This window comes from Pelmatolapia mariae, linkage group LG3_W (genome assembly GCF_036321145.2).
Source record: "Pelmatolapia mariae isolate MD_Pm_ZW linkage group LG3_W, Pm_UMD_F_2, whole genome shotgun sequence".
NCBI lineage: Eukaryota > Metazoa > Chordata > Actinopteri > Cichliformes > Cichlidae > Pelmatolapia > Pelmatolapia mariae.
In genome coordinates this window covers 68,464,570-68,486,118 of record NC_086229.1, presented here as the reverse complement: position 1 = coordinate 68,486,118, position 21,549 = coordinate 68,464,570, and positions in this window count along the sequence as shown.

Genomic DNA, 21,549 nt, shown 5'->3' with positions numbered 1-21,549 from the left:
ACAGTTTGTCTTTGTGATAAAGGCGAATAAAATTCGGCTGGTTTATATGTTTAAAGCCAAACAACTCTTTTCATATTGGTCCAGTGTGCGTGTAAAGGAGACATCAGGCTGAATGAGTCTGTGTGGACTTTAATCCAGCTGTGACAGAGACAAAGAAATGTAATGTGTGTGTGTGTTAGAATTTTTTATTTTGAGTCAATACAATCACAACGGGCAAGACCGGGGAGACGAAGAAGAAAAAGAAGAAAGAAAGAGACGTTGGGGAGAAAGTTAAAAAATGGAAGGACAGAAGAAAAGAAGGGGGGGGGGGGGGGAAAGACACAGCAGAGAAACAACAGCAACAACATCATTAATTATTAAAATCAATATTATTTATTGTCAGCAACTGAAAAGTGTAAGTAAAACACGATAAAGTAGAGTAATTGAGTACCATGAGCCTTTTTCATTGTTTTGTTCATTTTACTTTTTAAATACTCTGAGCTTTTGTGTTTGTTCTCCTGGTTTGCCATTTATCCTTCACGTGTGTAAGGCTTTGAGCTAAAAGGGGAAAGGGGTCTTTTTAGGTTTTGTTTATTTGTTAAATGTTTAACATGTGGTCATTTTTCATACATGTATTATGAAACAAACAACTACATATTAGTTTGTTTGGTTTGTTAGACTTAGACAACCAAGTAAAATACAATAACATTCATATTTGAATGCTAGTGGGCGATCGTAGCTCAGGAGTTGGCAGTTCGTCATGTAATCGGAAGGTTGCCGGTTCGAGCTCGATCACCGGTCTCGGTTGCCTACTGGTGGTGGTCAGAGGGCCCAGTGGTGCCAGCGTCTGGCAGTGTGGGCTCAAAATTGGTTTTATTTTTTAGAGTGTGGGAGTACAAAATAAAGTAAACAGACAAGCGGGCAGGCAGAACACACAGTGGAGAGTGAGGGACAACACAAAACTGGAAGAAAAAAACAAAGGGCTCAAATACACAAGGAATGACAAGGGAACAGGAAACACATGAGAAACACAACCAGGGCTAATTACACACAACGCAAACCTCAACATAACACATGAGACGATGTACCTTCAACGTAAGCGAGCAAAACAGAAACATGGTGCCTACAGACCAGAGACTACCAAAGTAAAACAGGAAGTTACGGGAACACACAGAGACGCACACAAACTCACAGAGACAAGACTGGGGAAAACAGGCAACTAGACAAACATGAAGACTGGAAATGCTGGAGAGGAAACACACAGGGGCAAGATACAGACAAGCATGTCTTCAACATGTCTTGAAGTTCAGAGGCCTGTTACTGAACTAATTATTTGATTCAGGTGTATTAACCCACTGTGAGCTAAAAGGGGAAAGGGGTCTTTTTAGTTTTTGTTTATTTGTTAAATGTTTAACATGTGGTCATTTTTCATACATGTATTATGAAACAAACAACTACATATTAGTTTGTTTGGTTTTTTAGACTTAGACAACCAAGTAAAATGGTCAAGGCCTGGAGTTAGACACCCCTACTCTATAGGAAGACACACATAACACAGGGCATGCTGGAGAAGACACACAGAGAGACAAGAACAGGAAAGAAAACATATCAAATGAACAAGTACCCAAGAACTAGAAACTCAAACAATGAAGCACAAGAAAACCAAACTATACCAAACTAACACGTGTGTGTGTGTGTGTGTGTGTGTTAGTGTGAGTGTGTGTGTGTGTGTAAATGCATATGCATGCATCATATTACTCATGTTTGAAGGACAACACAAAAGGCCAGTGATGAGGAGGAAACAATTTCTGTTGTTGTGTGACTTGTTAACAGATATGCCACCTGTAATTAATATTTCTGGTTTTAGTTTTTGTTTTTTATTATTCATTCATTTTTATTCATTTATTGCAGCACAGTGTGCCGGTAAGTGTCAGAGAAAGGATGAAGTTACTTAATGCCGCAAAAACATTTTTAGTAAAAGAGGAAAGTTAGAGCTGAACATTTCTGCCTTTTGTATTTTTCTCTTTAAAGCAGGTGGATTACATTTATTTTCTTTTTTACAGACACACACACACAAAACTTATAAAAAACTTATAAAAAACTTAAGTTTACTGTGAGCTAGGCAGCACACTTCAAAGAAGTCCAACAGGAAGGACTGTGTCTGTAGCAGAGTCTAATCCTGGCTTTGTAGATACATACAGATATAATAAAAATCCTTCCCCGGATGACAGCAACATGTGAACATTCAAAGAGCACAGTGTAGAACAGCTGACTGCAGGCTGTTTGATGTACACCACTGTAACATGTGAACATCTGCAGCTGCTGCTTGGATTGAATGTAGTGAGTCTTCAGCTGTAGTACAACCATCAGCAGAGATCATTCAAACTGGAGCACAATAACACAGCCGCTCCACCCAAAGACGCCTTCCTAAAATTCAACATGGCTGCTGCGTGTAAACAGGAAATGTTGGCTCCAACTTTACTGAATAAGAGGAAGTGGAGTGAGGTCATCTTTGATTCGTGGTTCACACTGAAACACGAGGAGTCGGAGGGCTTTTCTTCTTCTCTGATGTGTTTGTGTCTCCTCATCTGAAGGAGGAGATAAAGTGGAGGAAGCACAGCTGTGTCCTGAGCAGGAGAGTTTAACCTTCAGCTTTAATAGAAGACAACAGCTGGAGGATGAACAAGTCTTCCTTTTTATTACAAGCTTATTAAACAAAGATTTCTTCTTTTCTTTAATGAAACTTTGATATTAGTAAATGACACATGAAACATCAGTCAGTAGTTACAGGTATGTGAACACTCACTGACTGTTTTAAATGCTCCCTTTTCTTATTTCCTACAATGCATCCTAAACTAATCACGACTCACTCCTTCTCAGATGTAAGGAGAGCAGTAAAGGAAACAAGGATCTAAGTGGAAAACAGGTGCAGCCCAGCTGCATACAACCTCTTCCTCCCTCCATGGTTCTATGCTGTACCTGTGTGGCACACCTCTTTGATACATTAAAGAGAAAAGAAGCTCCATAACAGCAGCGTCCCTGGTTTGATTCCTGTGTTTCAGCTCATATCTGCCTCTCTCACTGAGGGGGACGTCCACTAAATTACTCAATTACACCTCACCAACACCAGAGGACATTTTATTTTCTTATTTTCTATTTGTAATAGTGTATATCAACTTAAAGTAGTACTTACTTGTACGTGTTTATGTAATTTGCTACAATGGTCTTTATTTACTGGTCTTGCCTTTTTCATTTATTTTGCAGCTTTAAGAGTAAGTGTGGACTTTCAAAATATTTAGAAAAGGACCCTTTGCCTGGTTACATTCATGTTTTTAAATTGTTTTATCACTTTACACACACACAAAGGTATCTTCCTATCAACATCCATTCGCACACATATGCAAATACTCAGCACTCACCCAACATGGAGACAGACATAAATAGACACTGTACACACAATCACACTCCCCAAGCGTACTCTATACCCCAGGTCCAGGTACCCTTGCCCCTAGAGGGGGAAACTGCACCCAGACCCAGGAGGTGTCACCCTTACCCCTGGGGTGGAGACAAGCAGACCACCCCTGACTCTGCAGTAGCAGGGAGGCCCCATATTTCCAGAGCCAAGTCGGACGGCCAACTCCTCCTCCTCCCTGAGGACTGTCCTCTGGATGCCGTGTAGCGTGCCCAGCCCCAAGGACCTATATGTATGTGTTATGAGAGTGTGAGCAATGTGGATGTCAAAGTTGTGGAATAAAATTGAGGCACAGGCGGCCAGAAAGGGGGGGGGGGGGGGGGGGGGTGCCTCCCCTGCACCCTGGTGACACATCTACACCCCAAGGCCCTGCATGTGTGGGTTATTGTGGTGAAGCGGGAAGAGGGAGGCAGCTGGGGATGGGGAGGGAAAGACGGGAGGGGCAAGTGGCCCCTCCCTGGGTCCAGCTCGCCCGCTGACCCCAGTAGGCAGCCCCATACCCTTGAATCCACCAAGGCAAGGGGGCCCAGGCTCATCTGGACCGGGGCTCACAGCAGTAGCACCGCCCAGCCCCACAGAATCTGGGGCAGCCCACCCGACCCCACCGCAGAGAAAACTGCATCCACCCCATCATCCACTCATCTCCCAGACTACACAAGACAATAGACGCCCAGGTTGAGTTCATTCTCTACCTCTCCTATATCTCTCTCCCACCTGCAGAGTGAGTTCCTGGAGACCAGAGAACGTCTGCAGGGTTCATTTATATTTTTACTTGTAAATCAGAATGCATAGTTATGAACTGAGTTTTGTAACCCTGTAAACCAAAATATGTGAAAATGTTATGTTTGTGTATTTATAGATGAGAATTTGTGTGTGTAAAAAAGTTTTGTATTTGTAAAAACTATTTACACAAGTTGTTTTTTGTTAAGATCTGCTTACAGATATAAAAGCAAAAAACTATGTGTAAAACTCTGCACTCAAGTTCCTGGGTTCTGTGTCAGTTTTAACTTAGTATGAATTTCGGCCCAATTTTTCCTCCTTTCAGCTGATTGGTCAGTGTCATGTCAATCACAAATGCAACAATCCAATCGGAGAACAGATGGATTTGGCTGTCAGTGGGGCAGAAGTAACAAACTCAACGTAAGAACTGAAGCTGAGAGAAAGAAACCCTAAACCCACACTACAAGAAATCATCTGATCAAAGTTAAAGATCAGCACAGATCTGTGGGCTCCAGGTTTGAAGAAGCAGTTAAAGTGTGAGCAGTATGGAAGCTGTGCAATTTGTATCTGAACTGGTTCCCAGTAAAGCTTGTAATCATGTTCCCTGTTGTTTGAACTGTGTGTGTTTGTTCAGACTTTAAATCAGATCCACTACAGGGAAATTTTGAAAATGTCATCAGTGTATTTATTTCAAACTGTCCTGTTTTACTTACTGTCCCTCGCTCTGAAAAATATTCACAGTTTCTTAGCTAGTAGTTTGAGACATAAGCAGAGAGGTGATAAATTACAAACTCATGAACATGTGACTCAGACTGAACTGAACCAGCTCAGAGCTCATCCTGTTCAACCTCTGAGTGAAGCCTGAAGCAGACACAAGTCACATTTATTAAACACATTAGATACATTTAAGCGGTTATATAAAAAAACAGTATATGTTGTTATTTTGATTGTTAGAGTTCACGTTATGAGTTGGAGACATTACTACTGGGGCATCAAACCTCAGAGGATTAAAATGTGCTGTCATCTACTGGTGAAACTGGATGTTACATCAGATCAGCAGTTTAAACATCCAGCAGGTCAGCAGTGAAACACTTCCAGGACTGTTGGAAACAAACGACTCAGAGACTGAAGATGTTACAGTTTAGATCTCTCACAAGCATTTCAATCATACACTTACCTGGATTACTGAGCATGCATCAAGATACATCCCATAATGTTACCTTCAAAAGCAAGTTAAATAGTTGGATGATCTGTTGCCGTGTCTATGAATAATTCAGAATGAATAATCAATATAATATAATACACAAGTTTCAGGGTGCAGCCTTATCAATAATGTTGACCAGAGCTTCACAAAATAAGTTAAATAACAATTTGTGAGGAGAAAGAAGAAACATGCACACCATTGTTTCAGTCTCTTACTCACACAGAGGAAGTCAACCAAATCATCAAGCACTTAAAGTAGCATTATTTAATAAAGAATGTGGAAAATCACGCTGCCACGTAACATAAACAAGAAGTAAACTGGTCAGAGAGATGCTTTTATATTATAGTTTTATATTCAAAAACTTTTTTTTATATTCAAAAACTTTTATATTAAAGTTTTTGATTGATACAAACCCTCCCTTTATTAAGCAAACCCAGCTCAGTCTGTCATATTAATATTGCAGCTGCCATCCTGTTTACCAGTGGCGTGTCTAGAAAATTTTTGTTGGGGGGGCCAGGTAGGGGCACAGATTTGGAGAAGGGTGGCAGATGTAATTGGCAGATAATGTTAAAAAAAAAATCCTACCAACAGTTAACCATAATTCAATAACCCTATAAACCTAATACCTGAATTTGCTTTTGACTCTTATTAGAATGAGGTTTTAACCACTATGGTGCAAAGTTTTTAGATACTGCGTTGATGAAGTACAAGAGATACAATCAGTGCTTTGTCAGTGTTTATTCAGCATTCAAGGACAGCAATATTTGCATAGTATTTTTACTGACATATAGTGCACATATGTTTTGGGCAAAAACATTTTTGAATATTAAAATACAAACATTTTTAACATACAATTGGCAAATTAGCCAATGCAAAACTTTATCAGCCTATTAAAAAAAGAAGATAATCTTCTCACAAACTGGTGTTTTATTTTGAAACAGGAAAAAAGTGGGGAAACAACTGAAAAGACTAACATCTGAATGAAACCTGAAAGCAAGTAAATACTTTCTATGCTGCCTTATGGTAAACTTTGGTAATATTGATGTATAAAGAACAACACTGGCTGATGATGAAATACAGTCAGCTGGCATGGTGACACTGCCAGTATTAACCCTCTGGGGTCCAGGGTATAATTGGCCGTTTTTGACTACTTTTGATTTTACCTCTATATTTCACCTTTAAAATATGTTTTTCTTGCCTTGTTTGGTATCATTATTTTCAGCACAACCTCAAATATCTGAAATTTGAGTTATTTCTTCATTGTGGTATACTATATTAGCACAGTTGATCTAAATTCAGACAAAAAATTCAAAATCCGAGTAGAAAAAAGTTATATTTTTTACTGTAAAACCCACAAACATGTTTAACGAATCATTTTCATAATTTGAAATGCAAATAGAAATTGTACATTTCTAAAAATTATGCACAAGTTTTGCAAACAACAAAGTTATATGGTACTATTTACCTAAAAATGCAGCAAAGGCCTCAGGCGTTTTTTATATAACCATTTAAATCTATTTACAGAACAATCAGGTGTGGTGCATCAAATAAGAAGGCACACAAATGATTTGTGCCAGTCCAAAAAATGTAGTTTGTGTTCAGTATAAGACAGAGGAGAACACCACAGGCCTAAACCCTGCAGGTCTGACAGCAGGAGGTGTATCAGTCCAGTTTTCCATGTGAGAGCAGCGTTTGCACTGGAATCTGCCTTTGACGGCTTTTTTTGGAGAAAATGTGAAATTCAGCAGTCTAACTGACACACAATACAAGACAATAACTACACAACAAACTAACTATAGCCTCCAAACACGCTAAACGTCACTAATGTCTCACATATGAAAACTCACTCTCTCTCTTTCTTTCGCTCGCCCGCTTTCAGGAGGGTGTCACTCCTAAAAACTTCCCCTTCTCCCTAAACAACCAAGTGCCACATGTTGCCATATCATTTTTTTGATTGTATGACATGGTAAACTCTAACACCAATAGGAAAGGGGTATTTTTTGTTATTCTTTTTTCACTCGCAAAGGGAGAGTGTATGCTAGCGCTGTCTGTAGAAAACGCCCTTTTTACCGTTTCTCCCGCTGTAAACACCACTGTTTTGTTCAGAAAAAAACATCGCGTGTATTTTTTATCATAACTCTGGTTTTACGTGGCCCATCGACACAATTCAAAAACTGGTATGTAGTTTGAAGTCCGCACTTTCGAACCAAGTTGAAATGATTTTGACGTGCCGGCGCGTCCAGCGACCCCAGATGGTTAACCTGCAGGGCTGGACTGGGACAAATTTTGACCAGAGACCAGCCCACCAGGTATTAAAGCCATAAAACCTTTGAATGAAAACAAACGCTGTTGTGACAGTGATGTACACTGTCTTTTTGGTATATGTATGATTTCTATCAATTTTACGTCAGATAAAAACTTTGTTCGCAAGATTCAGAAAATTATTTAATAAAAGCTAGATATTTTAAATGAGAATAAGTAAGAAAAGTATTTCTTTGTGACCCCCTTCTCTGTTAATGCCCTACCTGGCCCCCTGGCATAACTTTGCTAGATCCGCCCCTGCACAGTTACCAGCTGTCAGCTACGTAGAAAAGGATCCTGGTGTTATTTGTCTCTCAGAAACAGTTCATAACTTCCCTTCAACTCATTCATGTGACCTAAAAGGTAAACCTATTTCTCCATCACCTGTTCATCTCTGATGATTCAATAAGGACATCTCCTGGTTTCATCTTCATGTTTCCCTCTCACCACATATCCAAACCGATATCATGACCAGCAGCTTTTACAGCTGTGGCTCCAGCAAACATCAGCTGATACTAGAAATTAATATTAAATAAATTCTAACAACAGCTGATCAAGCTTAAACGTGCTGCTGTTGTTTAGCGTGACATCCGCTGGTTTCCTCTTTCTGGCGCAAAGTGGGCGATAAACAAACAAGAGAAAAGCTGATCAGCTGATCATTTATCAGTTTAATGATTGAAGTAGAAACAGGAGAGGGAGGGGGAGAGAATGAGAGAAGAAGAGGCAGCTGTGCAGCAAAGACACAGAATAACTCCAGCTTTGTGTCTTTGTTTCGTTCTAGCTTAAGTACAGGACAAACTGTGTCTCTTCTCAGCTCAATACAAAACCTGTAATATTTTCTCTGAATGAGGGACCATTCCATTTTTAAGGAGCCGTTGGCAACTCTACTGACTAAACTTATAAATAAAATAAAGTTCACCATCAGTAACATCACAGCACCCACCCAGCTGTATAGAAACTCCGTCATGCTAGCTAGTACGCAGTATGAGTTATTGTAACTGACTGTAAAAAGTCAGCACAATGAAAATAAACTCCACCTAAACTTGGTTTATATCTGACCCAGATAGACTGCAGGTCATAACTTCTTACCTGAAGTTCAGTTCACCTGACACTCGGACTGGCGGCTGCCTCGGGTCTCTCCTCCTCCTGCCTACCCTTCCCTCATCCACCTGCTGGCCGCCGTGGAAGCTCCGCCATGCTCGATGGCCAGTCCAGCTATGTTAAACTGTTAATCTTTCGCCGAAAAACTGTTTTCTGTGGTGCTGTCTTTCGTGCTTGGCTCTCCTACCTTTGCTAACATGATGCTCATAGCGCAGAAGCCGATGCTGCATTCACTTGCACTCGGATATGTGAGCTTCACTGTCAAACCATAATCGTACATTTGATATTTCATTGGATTTTATTGTTTTGGCTTCGGGGTGGCACCTGGGGTGGCCAGTCTGGTTGGGGGGGTGGCTTGTGCCCCCCCAGGCCACCCCGCTGGACACGCCACAGCTGTTTACATCATGTTTAGAGTGATATGAATCATGTCAAACTCTACAATTCATGTAAATAAATATGTTCTTTATAAAGTCACTAAAACTTTTAAATGTGTTAACAGAAAGCACACAAATGAAATGCCTGTCAAATTATTCGCCCATCCTCTTCTGTTTATCCTTATCAAGGTTTGTGGTGGGATACACCCTGGAGAGGTTACCAGACTGTCACAGGACTAACAAGGCTACAGACAGACAACCGTTCACACTCACATTCACACGCATTAGCAATTTAGAATCACCATTTAACTAACCCTCGGTCCTCTTGCTTCTCATCTTTCTCACGCTGTAAGGAATCTCGGAGTGTTTTTAGATGGCTCCTTTAAATTAGAGAAGCAAGTGTGCAGAGTTGTGAAAACAAGTTTTTATCATTACGTGAAATTGCTAAAGTGAAGCTTTATCTTCCTTCGAGAGACCTAGAAACACTTATTCATGCCTTCATCGCCTCTAGACTGGACTACTGAAATTCCCTCTATTTGGGTCTCCAACACTCATCTCTTCATCGTTTGCAGTTAGTCCAAAATGCCGCTGCACATCTTTTAACAGGTGTTAGAATGTATGAACACATCACTCCAGTTTTAGCAAATTTACACTGGCTCCCTGTAAAATATTGTATCGATTTTAAGATTCTTTTACTTACTTTTAAAGTTTTAAATAATACGGCACCTAGTTATTTAAACCAACTCCTCAACAAGTATGACCCAAAAGAGCACTGCGATCTTGCTCTTAGTACATCCAAGGTCTGGATTGAACCATAGAGGAGATCAGGCCTTCACAGTAGCAGCACCCAGACTCTGGAATAATCTGCCAGAAAAGTCACTTTTTTACTTTGGCTTTTAATTCGAGTTCAGTATGAGTACCATCAGGCCTGTTTTATGCCTTTATTGTTAATTCACTGTCTTCTTATTTATCTGTATTTGTTTCTAATTTATCTTGTTTCTCTATTGTTTTCTCTTGTTTTTAACCGTTTGTGAAGCACTTTGGTCAACTCTGCTGTTTTTAAATGTGCTATACAAAAAACAAATTTGAATTGAAAAAAAAAAAGGAATAACCCCATTAACTGCATGTGTTTAGACTCTATGAGGAAAATGGAGAGCCCATCAGATATTTGGAGAACTCCATACAAAAAGGATGCACCACTAAAATATTTTATAAAAATAGCTCGGGATCATTTTCATATCCTGCAGTTTTAGCAACTGACGGTGGTTCTATTGTACATGCCTGCAGGTCTTATACTGACACTTATTACGTTTTATTTATTTTTTGTTGATTGAGTATGTGTTTGTCATTATTACCTGTTTGATTCATGCTTTTATTTGTTAGATCAGGTTTACATCTAAAGGTACACATAGACTGCACATCTGTCTCTACACGCTTACCTGTGTCAGTGAAACAAGTTCACTGCCTGTTACTTTGCATATGTTCCCTTTGTCATCTTAAAGCTGATAGCAAGGGAAAAGTGGGTGCTATGGTCACAGCTGTTGTCACACAGGTGTGTCATATACAAGAACTGACTGGGGAACACAGGTTGTTGTTTGTTCAGTTACTGCTGGGTACAGAGGTCCCTTTTCATTCTTGAGTCATTACATTTTATTTTTAACATCGAACTTTATTTGATTTGATGATGTTTATTTATTTAAATTTTTTTTTTTTGATGTGGAATAACATTCGTTCACCTGCTAACACAGTTCTGCATTTTTTGCTGGATAATCTTTCATCCTGAGGATCAAAAGAGTGTTTGAGGGTTTCAGAGATCCTTCAGAACAACAGTAAGTGTTTAAATGACGTCTTTCAGTCTTTTAGTCAATCTGACAGGTTGATGAAGTCTGTGAGCTTCAGTGGATTAATGGACTGATAATGTTAATCCATCTGAAGCAGGATTAACGCTACACCTTGCAGGTTACTGGTAACAGATTTTTATACAATGACATCATTTTGAAGTCTTTTGGCTGATGATGGTCTTTAGTATGTAGCTGATGATTGATGATGAGATCGGTTATGTTTGTGGTGTTCTGTGGAGATCATTCAAGAACTGAAATAAAAGGAGAGACAATAAAAACAAAAGTATTTCAGGGTTTCATTTATTTGATAGAATTAGCTGATTGTGAGGGGGCAAAGACCTGCTTCTTTGCATTTGTGATATTTGTTTGTCAAATATGTGTGTACAAAGACAACAGGAATGTGGTTGCTAAGGTGTTGCCGTGGGATCTGATGTCACATTGATCGAAAATGCGTGTATGACAGCTGACAAGGAAATACAGATCAGTGTTGTCTGTGGCTGTTTGGTTGATTTTTATTATTTTGCGGCACTTTTTATTTCATTTTTGAAATATTTTTAAAAAATAAATGAGAAATTACTTGTGTAAAAAATTTGTTTTTTACTTGTATGTGTAGTTTTTTCCCCAACCTGGTGATCAGGATGAGTGTTTGAGAGTTTCAGAGATCCCTTCAGAACAACGGTGTTTAAATTGGCTTATTTGACTCTTTTATATAAAGTTCTCCAGAACAGCATGGGTTTTATAGAGGCTACAGCTAAATGCTGCCTCCTCCATAGTACAATATGGACAGTATGTAGTTGGTGATGGGATAGGTAATGTTTGTTCTGTGTGAAACACTCAGACCTGCTTTAATCCATCTCTTTTCTTATGACGAACTTTATAATCGTCCTAAAGCTCAACCCACCAAACGTCACTCTGACGTGACTTCAGGAGTTTGATTGGGCAGCTGAAGGACAGATCTGTCGATCAGTGACTTTCAGGATTATTTAAACCTTAAATTTAATCTCATATAGTCCAGTTTTTAACTTGCATGCTCTTTAGTCTATTCTATTCAGTCTGCTTTAGACAAACTATATAATAACTGTAAGTATCAGAACCAAACTCAAGAACACGGAAATGGCTGCCGGAGCACATGTGTCGCTCTGCTTGACTTTGCTGTTTGTTGGTCTCCTCACGTTTCTCTCTGCAGGTAAGATTTAGTGAACAACACTGCTCTAACAGGGACAAAGATTTTAAATGTGTATCATGCTGTAGTTTAAGGAGTTGGTAAACAGCCACAACGTTTTATACATTACATTATTCTGCTGACTAGTGCCACGTGTACAACATGGCGGCACAGTAAACGCAGCATAGCAGACTCCATGTTTCTTTGAATGAGGATTACTTAATTGTATGTGTGTTTGGTTATTATCATTATATGCAAGTTCTAATTTATCTTTGTAATTTCAAAATTATTTGAATATTTGAATATTGTTTATTTCCGATTATGTATTGTATTTTGTAATGTACAGACCTGTAGCTGAAAACAATTACATTGCAATAACTTCTTTTTATAAAAGTATTTATCTCTATATAGAATAGAATAGAATAGAATAGAATAGAACAGAATGCCTTTATTGTCACTATACAGTTGTACAATGACATACACAGCATGTCCTACTAAGTGTAAACATGCTGGGGGGGGAGAGTACAGTTTCTGCAGCGCTATGTACATATGGACAGTATTAACATAGGGAAAAGGATATATATATATATATATATATATATATATATATAATGTACAATATACAAGCCGTATTTTTAAGGGAAAAAAAGTAATATGTAATAAATAGTGTTATGTATATACAGTTGAGTTATTGCACATGGAATTGGTATAAATAGTGGTAGTCCATAGAGGAAGTGGGAAGTGGGGGGCTGTGTTATCGGTGCATGTGTGAGTTCAGGGTGGTTATCGCTTTGGGGAAGAAACTGTTTTTGAGTCTGTGGGTTTTTGTGTTGATGCACCTGTAGCGCTTTCCTGAGGGAAGCAGGCTAAACATGTTGAAACCAGGGTGGGAGCTGTCCTTGATAATGTTTGCTGCTCTGCTGAGGCAGCGGGAGGAATAAATGTCCATCAGGGAGGGGAGAGGGCAGCCGATGATCTTTTGTGCTGTCTTGACCACACTCTGAAGCCTCACTCTATCCGCCTTGGTGCAGCTGCCGTACTATACCGTGATGCAGTAGGTTAGCAGACTCTCAATGGACGAGCGGTAGAAGGTCAGCAGCAGGTTGGAGTTCAGCTTGTACTTCCTGAGGACTCTCAGGAAGTGCAGCCGCTGTTGGGCCTTCTTGACGACCGCTGAGATGTTTTCTGTCCAGGAGATGTCAGCAGAGATGAGGACACCAAGGAACCGGAAGGTGTGGACCCTCTCCACACACTCCCCGTTGATGTAAAGGGGGGCCAAGTCGATGCTGTGTCTCCTGAAGTCAACAATGAGCTCTTTGGTTTTCTTAGTGTTCAGTGCCAGGTTGTTTTCTGAACACCATGCTGCCAGCTTCAGGACTTCCTCTCTGTAGTCTGCCTCGTCTTCCTTCGAGATGAGTCCGACTACCGTGGTGTCATCAGCAAACTATATGATTCACGTGAAGGCTTTTGGAGTTGCTTACTTTATCAGTATTATCATTATTTTATTATTTACACAAATTCAATATTTAAGATTTTGCACAAACATCAGATTTGTGTTAAAAAATGATTTTTAAGGTCTGTATTAAATTTATACAAACCAAATCCACAGCCAAGTTTCATGATGTATTAAATACATTTTTAACATCTCTGGTGTTTCCATGGCAGTGTGGCAAATTTCAGTTTGTTACCATGAAACATGAATTTATTGTAGTCATCCAGTCTGCCTCCAGCTTTATGTGGATGATGAGAGCGGGCTTGGCTATGACATCTCATCATGACAGGAAGTTGTTGTAACTCAAATGCACATTGTTCAGTCTTCCTTAAACTTCACATTCTAGATAGGAGTCCTGGTCTGGAGACATCTGCACACCAATATACACTCATAATCACAGTGCCACTAAGTAGCAACAGGAAACCACTGTAATAGACCTTTTGTGTTATCCATGCCATTGTTATTCAATTACTTTATTTATTTTAGACATGGTATACAAGAACACTGTGTGAAATTACCGGCTTTTCTCTAACATCATAATTTGTAATACATTTATAATAATTATTAATTATTTTGGACTCCTCCTCTCCTAGTACACCAGAAGCTCCTGTCTGTCCTTCAGCATCACAGCACATATGCCAAACTGCAATAATCTGCTGACGTTCATGTATTTTGCAAACACTTAAAACCCGCTGGACATAATGTCTTTATTATCACTCAGAATAAAATACAAAGTTTATCAACTTATTAACGCTGACTCTCTGAGGACTAAAGCAGCAGTTTTCAGTTGTCCTGCACTAAAAGATATTTTTGTAAAAACACAGTGTAAATAAAACCTGTATGAAGCTTTAGACAGAAAAAAACTGATCAGTGACAAAAACACTTATGCTGATGGAATATTACTGTTATGGTTTGGATGCTGGAGATATAAAACTCTTCTACAGTAATCCCCCTTTTTTTAAGATTCAGCAGAGTTTGACTCTCCTCACTCTGATTGGCTGCTGTAGAAGTGAACTGTTGTACTTTTACCTTTAACCTCTCTGCTCTGTGTTGTTTCCTCTTTCAGAGCAGAAAAACATCACAGCTGAGTCTGGACAGGACGTCACTCTGACATGTCGAGCTCCAAACAACAACATTAGAGCTGTAGAGTGGAGCAGAGCTGACCTGGGAGATGAATATGTGCTTTTGTTCAAGGATAAGCGATTTGAAACAGATAACCAGCATCCATCTTTTAAGAACCGGGTGGATCTGCAGGACAGACAGATGAAGGATGGAGACGTGTCTCTGATTCTGAAGGATGTGACGATTAATGACGCTGGAACATACGAGTGTGGTGTTGTCCAAAAAGAACCAAACCAAGAAAGACCCAGTTTGAAGTTCATCATCAGCATCTACCTTCATGTTGATCCTCCAGGTGAGTGAGTAGAGTTGAGTGTGTGTGTGATCAGAGGTGAAGCTGCTTCCTGGTTGTTGATGTTTGTTTCTAAAGATGTTGTTGATGAGACTTTGTAGAAAGCAGCTGGTCTGAGTGATGTGATCAGAGTGCAGTAGATAATGTCTGACAGCAGTTTGAGGAGGAAATGGATTCTGTTCTGTTCTTCACTCATCACCTACCTGACAGCTGACACCTCACACCTGTTTCTCACCTGCAGGTCCATCAGGAGGACACAGAGAGAATGGATCTGTTGGACTGAAAGTTGGTTTATCAGTTATTGCTGTGCTACTTTTTGCTGCTGTTTTGTGTTTTTTTTATCTATAGAAAACAGTCTCAAGGTTCAAATGAGTATCCTGCTGATCAACCGAGCTAACAACCTCTTCAGACCTAAAATCATCAATCCTGAACATCCAGCAGATGTCTATAGATGTCAAACATCCAGAGTTTGAAGTGATTTCTCTGATTATCACCCTGTTTAGACTCAGACTAACAGTGTGTGTCTTTACTGTCATTAACTCTGAACTACAGTTTAGTAACAACCTGACGATGAATAAAGTGTTACAAAAATTTATGAGCTATAATCTCAGAATCAGTGGGTATTTTTTATCATTTTGAATGAACTTCGCATAATCTGCATTATTAAGTAAATCCAGTTTATCACATCTTCCAGCTACAACACCAATATGAAATATGTAAATATATAAAGTACAGATTCATGCAGCTGCAGCTAGAGTGTCTGTTTGGGTCCCTGTGATGTAAATTTAGACATCAGTGAGAGCGAGGGTTCGTTGATTAAATGTGCACAAGTGAACATGTGTTTCCATCGTCCTCAGTCTCAGGCTGAAATCTCTGATGCAACAATGATTTCAGATCATTGTAATATTTATAGGAACTCTGGGCTTCATTTTTATGTGCAAAACACTGAAAACTAAAGAGACAAATTCAAAGAGCACAGTGTAGAACAGCTGACTGCAGACTGATGTACACCACTGTAACATGTGAACATCTGCAGCTGCTGCTTGGATTGAATGTAGAGAGCCTTCAGCTGTAGTACAACCGTCATCACCAATCATTCAAACTGGAGCACAAGTTTAAAACTGCTGCTCAACCTGTTGAGACAACGCCAGACTCTGCGATTCTTTTGGTCCTGGTAGAGATCATGCTGAGATGTTTCCATGTTTTACACAATCCTTTTCCAACCATCCATCAATCTTCTTCCACTTTATCCGGGGCCGGGTCGCGGGGGCAGCAGCCTAAGCAGAGAAGCCCAGACCTCCCTCTCCCCAGCCACCTCCTCCAGCTTATCCGGGGGAACACCAAGGCGTTCCCAGGCCAGCCGAGAGATATAATCTCTCCAGCGTGTCCTGGGTCTGCCCTGGGGCGCCTGGGACATGCCCGGAACACCTCACCCAGGAGGCGCCCAGGAGGCATCCTTGTCAGGTGCCCGAACCACCTCAGCTAGCTCTTTTCGATGTGGAGGAGCAGCGGCTCTACTCTGAGCCCCTCCCGGATGGGCACTCCACCCTTTTCCGGCTGAGAACCATAGCATCAGATTTAGAGGTAGGGGATCCTCATTGTCAGGTTTTGTATTGTTGATTGTCATTTATGCTTAGAAATATCTACTTCTATATGCTTAGAGTTTCATAATTAGTTGTAGATTGGTAGAGGTTTGATCCTTGATAGTCTGCAAACTTTGTGTGCATTCCAGAGTGCTCTGGCATGCACACACAACTTAAGGTCAGGAGAGGTTATAGGTTATATCTTCTCTTACTGATTTATGGTATAGGAGGACACCCACTCTGTATCTGGTTAAGCATAAGAGCCTTTTGTTTAGATGGACCGCTGGCACTAGCTTTGGGGTTCACATTCTCACACACACACAGTACTCTGTGTGTGTGTGAGAATGTGAACCTGTGAAGACACACAGAGTACTGTGTGCGTGTGTGTGTGTGTGTGTATGTATACGTCATATGTTAATGAATGGCAAATGACCTGCATTTGCATAGCGCTTTACTTAGTCCCTAAGGACCCCAAAGCGCTTCACACTACATTCAGTCATTCACCCACACATTCACACACTGGTGATGGTAAGCTACACTGTAGCCACAGCTGCCCTCTGCACTGACAGAGGCGAGGCTGCCGGACACTGGCGCCACCAGGCCCTCTGACCACCACCAGTAGGCAAACATGGGGTTAGTATCTTGCCCAAAGATATTTGGCATGCAACCTGGAGCAGCCTGGGATCGAACCACCAACCTTCTGGTTAGTGGCTGATCTGCTCTGCCACCTGAGCTACAGCCACCCATATAAATGAACCTATGCATATTCATGTAACCACAATATATATAGGGAACCTGGCTGAGAGTCTGGACAGGCTTCCCTCATGCATGAGTAGCCCAACAAACTTTGCCTATTTGGTGTTCAATGCTTTCGCGGTGTAGTGGTGTAGTAGTCGTTCCAGCGGTGGGCCTGTGCTGGACAGACCCAACACTCATTCCCGCTGCTTCACACTCGTCTGTGAACCGTTCCAGTGCGAGCTGGAGGCCATCACACGATGAAGCCAACAGAACCACATCATCAGTGAAAAGCAGAGATGAGATTCTGAGGCCACCGAAGTCAAAGCCCTCGGCCACTTGGCTGCGCCTAGAAATCATGTCAATAAAAATAATGAACAGAATCGGTGACAAAGGGCAGCCCTGGCGGAGCTCATCCCCCACCAGGAACGAGTCCAACTTATTGCCGACAATGCAAACCAAGCTCTTGCAACGGTTGTACAGGGATCGAATGGCCTGTAGCAATGGGCCAGACATCCCATACTCCCGCAGCACCTCCCACAGGACACCCCGAAAGACACGGTCGAAGGCCTTCTCCAAATCCACAAAACACATGTAGACTGGTTGGGCAAACTCCCATGCACCCTGAAGTATCCTTGAGAGGTTAAAGAGTTGGTCCAGTGTTCCACGACCAGGACAAAAACCGCATTGTTCCTCCTAGGTTGGACTAGCGGACAAACTCTCCTTTCCAGCACCCTGGCATAGACTTTCCTAGGGAGGCTGAGGAGTGTGATCCCCCTGTAGTTGGAACACACCCTCCGGTCCCCCTTAATAAAGATGGGAACCACCACCCCGGTCTGCCAGGAAGGTCGAAGGTCGACGTATGTATGATATCAATAAAGCTAACTTAAACAGAAGGAGAAAAGTATAAATTTCACAGACAACACCAAAGACAGACAACAAAGAAAACATGTTCATCACATACATTCATGTCTTTCCGTTAAAAAGCTACAAGGGTGCTTTTGTCAGCCCTGCGGTCGGCTTGCCCACCATGTACCCCGACTCTCGCTCTATGGATGCTGTATGCAGAGTTAAATCCCTCAAACGATTCACAAATGTATGCAATATGATCCAGAAACGTAAAGTTGCCTCTACGGATGTGTACAATGGTTGTGTTAAATTTTGAAGATTTGACTGCACCCACTCCCATTTATAAACACGTGAAAGAGTCACCTGAGACCGACTGATCACGTGACATACCCACATGATTTTCGGTGACTTTAATAATGAATGTTCCCTACCAAGAACTTATCTTGAATATCATGTTTTTGCCCTTCAGGTTGTTTTGTTGCTTTAATTAATTTATTATTAACAATAATATAAAGTTATGCACAAAAGTAATTACTAACGTAAAAAAGTGGTTTATTTATATATGTTTATATATAAATAAATGCGGCCTCCAAAACACATTTCTAGCATGAACTGAACTTCCAAAACAGAGCTACCTAGATCACTTAAATTACACAATTGAAAGCATGAAAGTATGTATGTATTGTTTGTGTATTTAAACACATCATATTTATATATATTCAAATAATAAAAAAAAATGTTCATTTACCTGTTACTACCACACACCAAATCCAGTCGTTGGTACTTGCTGGCTTGTGTAGCCACTAGGTAACAAAAGCTCAACACTGCGCCCTAGCATCCTGGAGCACTTCTGTTGTCTTTTGTACTTGTTTTGAGTTTTTATGTGCTTCTGAGTTTTTACGTGTTTCGGAGTTTGTACGTGCTTTGTCTGTAGGGGCCACCGTACTTTTATATACTTATACTTATATACTTTTATTTATTCCACATAAAATGTAATAAATAAATCATATAATACAAAAACCAACTATTCACATTTCAACTTTTAACTATTTAAATTTTCAGCTTTTTCCTTTGTGCAACAACACAAAACACTGCAAACCACAAAACAATTAAATATAAATTTAAATATGAAAACAAAAAGAAGATGCATATTCTCTGTCATATGGGCCTGCATGAATAAACTTTCTGAATCTTTTATCATCTGCAACTGAAAATAGTTGTTGTCCCTGGCTCATTCTCTGTCTCTCCCTCCCGCTCTGTTCCTGTGCTACTGAGTGTAACTACGGCCCCTCACCCCTCATCCCAGCGTAAAGCACAAGGCTGGCATGCGGAGTAAAGCGGAAAAAAATGTGAGCGAGAGAGTGAGAGAAAGAAGAAAAAAAAAACCATGGCGCGCGATGAGGAGCCGGCTCGCGTCGTTCACGTCAAAGATCCGGCTCTAAGAGCCATTTCGTTCGCGACTGACCCATCACTACTTCTCTAACGATGGTATGCTTTGATCATCATAATTTCATTGTAATCTTAACTTCAAAACACTAATTTATGCTGCTGAATATCTGAGGCAAGTTCTAAAATGTTGTACTTTGACATTTTACATAGGATTTCATTTATATGTAAAAGGCTAAATTGTAAACAGTTTTAACAGATTGAACTACTTAAACCTGAATATAAAATGTGAAGCCATCACTTATGGATATAGTTGTTTTTCTCATCACAATGCTTATCAAGTTTATCACAAGCCAGTATTCTTTGTGTTATTGTTCTTTTCAATAGATGCAGCCTTCCAAAAACTTATGATAACAGGGCTGATCAGAGAAGTCGGGCACCTCCGTGAGAAGTTCAGAGGCTTCCGTTAATCCTGCAGCACTGACCCTGTTCATGCTGGGATATTGCCTCTGGATTCGCCATTTAACAACATAGATGAGATTAACTGCAATGACTGGAGGCAAATAAAGCAATGGTACGTTCTTAGAGGTTGTGGGACTTTAGTAGCCCTGAACTTTAGAAATTGTCAAATTTGGTTAAACTGCTTAAAAATGGCCTTCTCCTGTATGTTCTGCTTGAATAGACAACAGCAGGCTATCGTTGGGAGATCCAACACATAGGAATAGAAATGCATTTCACTGCAAATAGTTTAGTTTATTCATTTTATCTTTATAGGCTTTGAGCTTTTTAGCTAATGGCTCTTTGAGAATCAAAGTGAGGCAGCAGTTTGCTGATTTCTGCCTTGTGACTTTCACATTAATCAGCCTAGTAGTTTAGATGCTTTCTCCCTGCTGAAGACAATAGACAAGAGGTTATTCATATTTAAGCTCTAATTTGGGATATTTTTTTTTCTTCTTTTTGTGTTTGTTTGTGTCCTAGATGGCCTGACTCAGCGGGTGGGGGTAAACCCTGTTTCTGAGTTTGCCTTCGCCCAAGCAGTGCAGAAATGTCTCCGCTACCCTTCAGAAAACATGGGTGGTGCAGGATGCCCGATATCCAGCTTGATCCCCGAGTAAACTAAAAAAAATAAGTGACCTGTAACCAATACATGTAACAAAGAAACGTTTTAAAAATATAATAAATTACTTTGTAATTGATACAGAGATGTGTGTCATTTTATTACATAATGCCAGATGCTTCATTTTACAGGGATATTATTATGGACATGACAAATTGTAAGACAATGTCCAGCATATTATGGGTTTCCTATTTGTGAATCATACACAATTGTCATTTTTGCAAGTTTAAGTATTGCTGGTAATTTGCAGCGGTTTTTTATTAATACAAATACCTGTAAGTACTGATTTTTAATCATGACTTTATTGTTTCAATAGTAACCAAGGGTGCAAAAGTGATGGAAAATCAACATCAGAGTTCAACAGTGATTCAATATCAGAATCTGACATTGTTTCAACATTAACAGTTTTTGAAAATTTGACATTGAATCAATGTCAGCGTTCAACATTGATTCAATATCAAAACCTGACGTTGTTTCAATATTAAAAAAGGGTGCAAAAGTGATGTTGGGTCAACATCAGATTTCAACATTGATTCAACAGAAGCACCTGATATTGAAACAATGTTTAGTCAATGTCTCCTTGCTATCTGGGGACACCCTGACCCCCGTCTCCTTTTAAGGTAGTGTCCATTTGCCCTTTGTCTGCCCCTCACTCTCAGTAACTCTTGCTTCCTGCCCTGGGAGTGGGGGTTCATTGTCCTCCTCCCCTGCACTCCAGTTTTTTGTTCCCATTCCAGGCCTATTTTCTATTTTGTATTCTTACACCCATTAACCACAATATTATAATGTTGCAAGTAATCACAAACTATATTCTCTTTAACT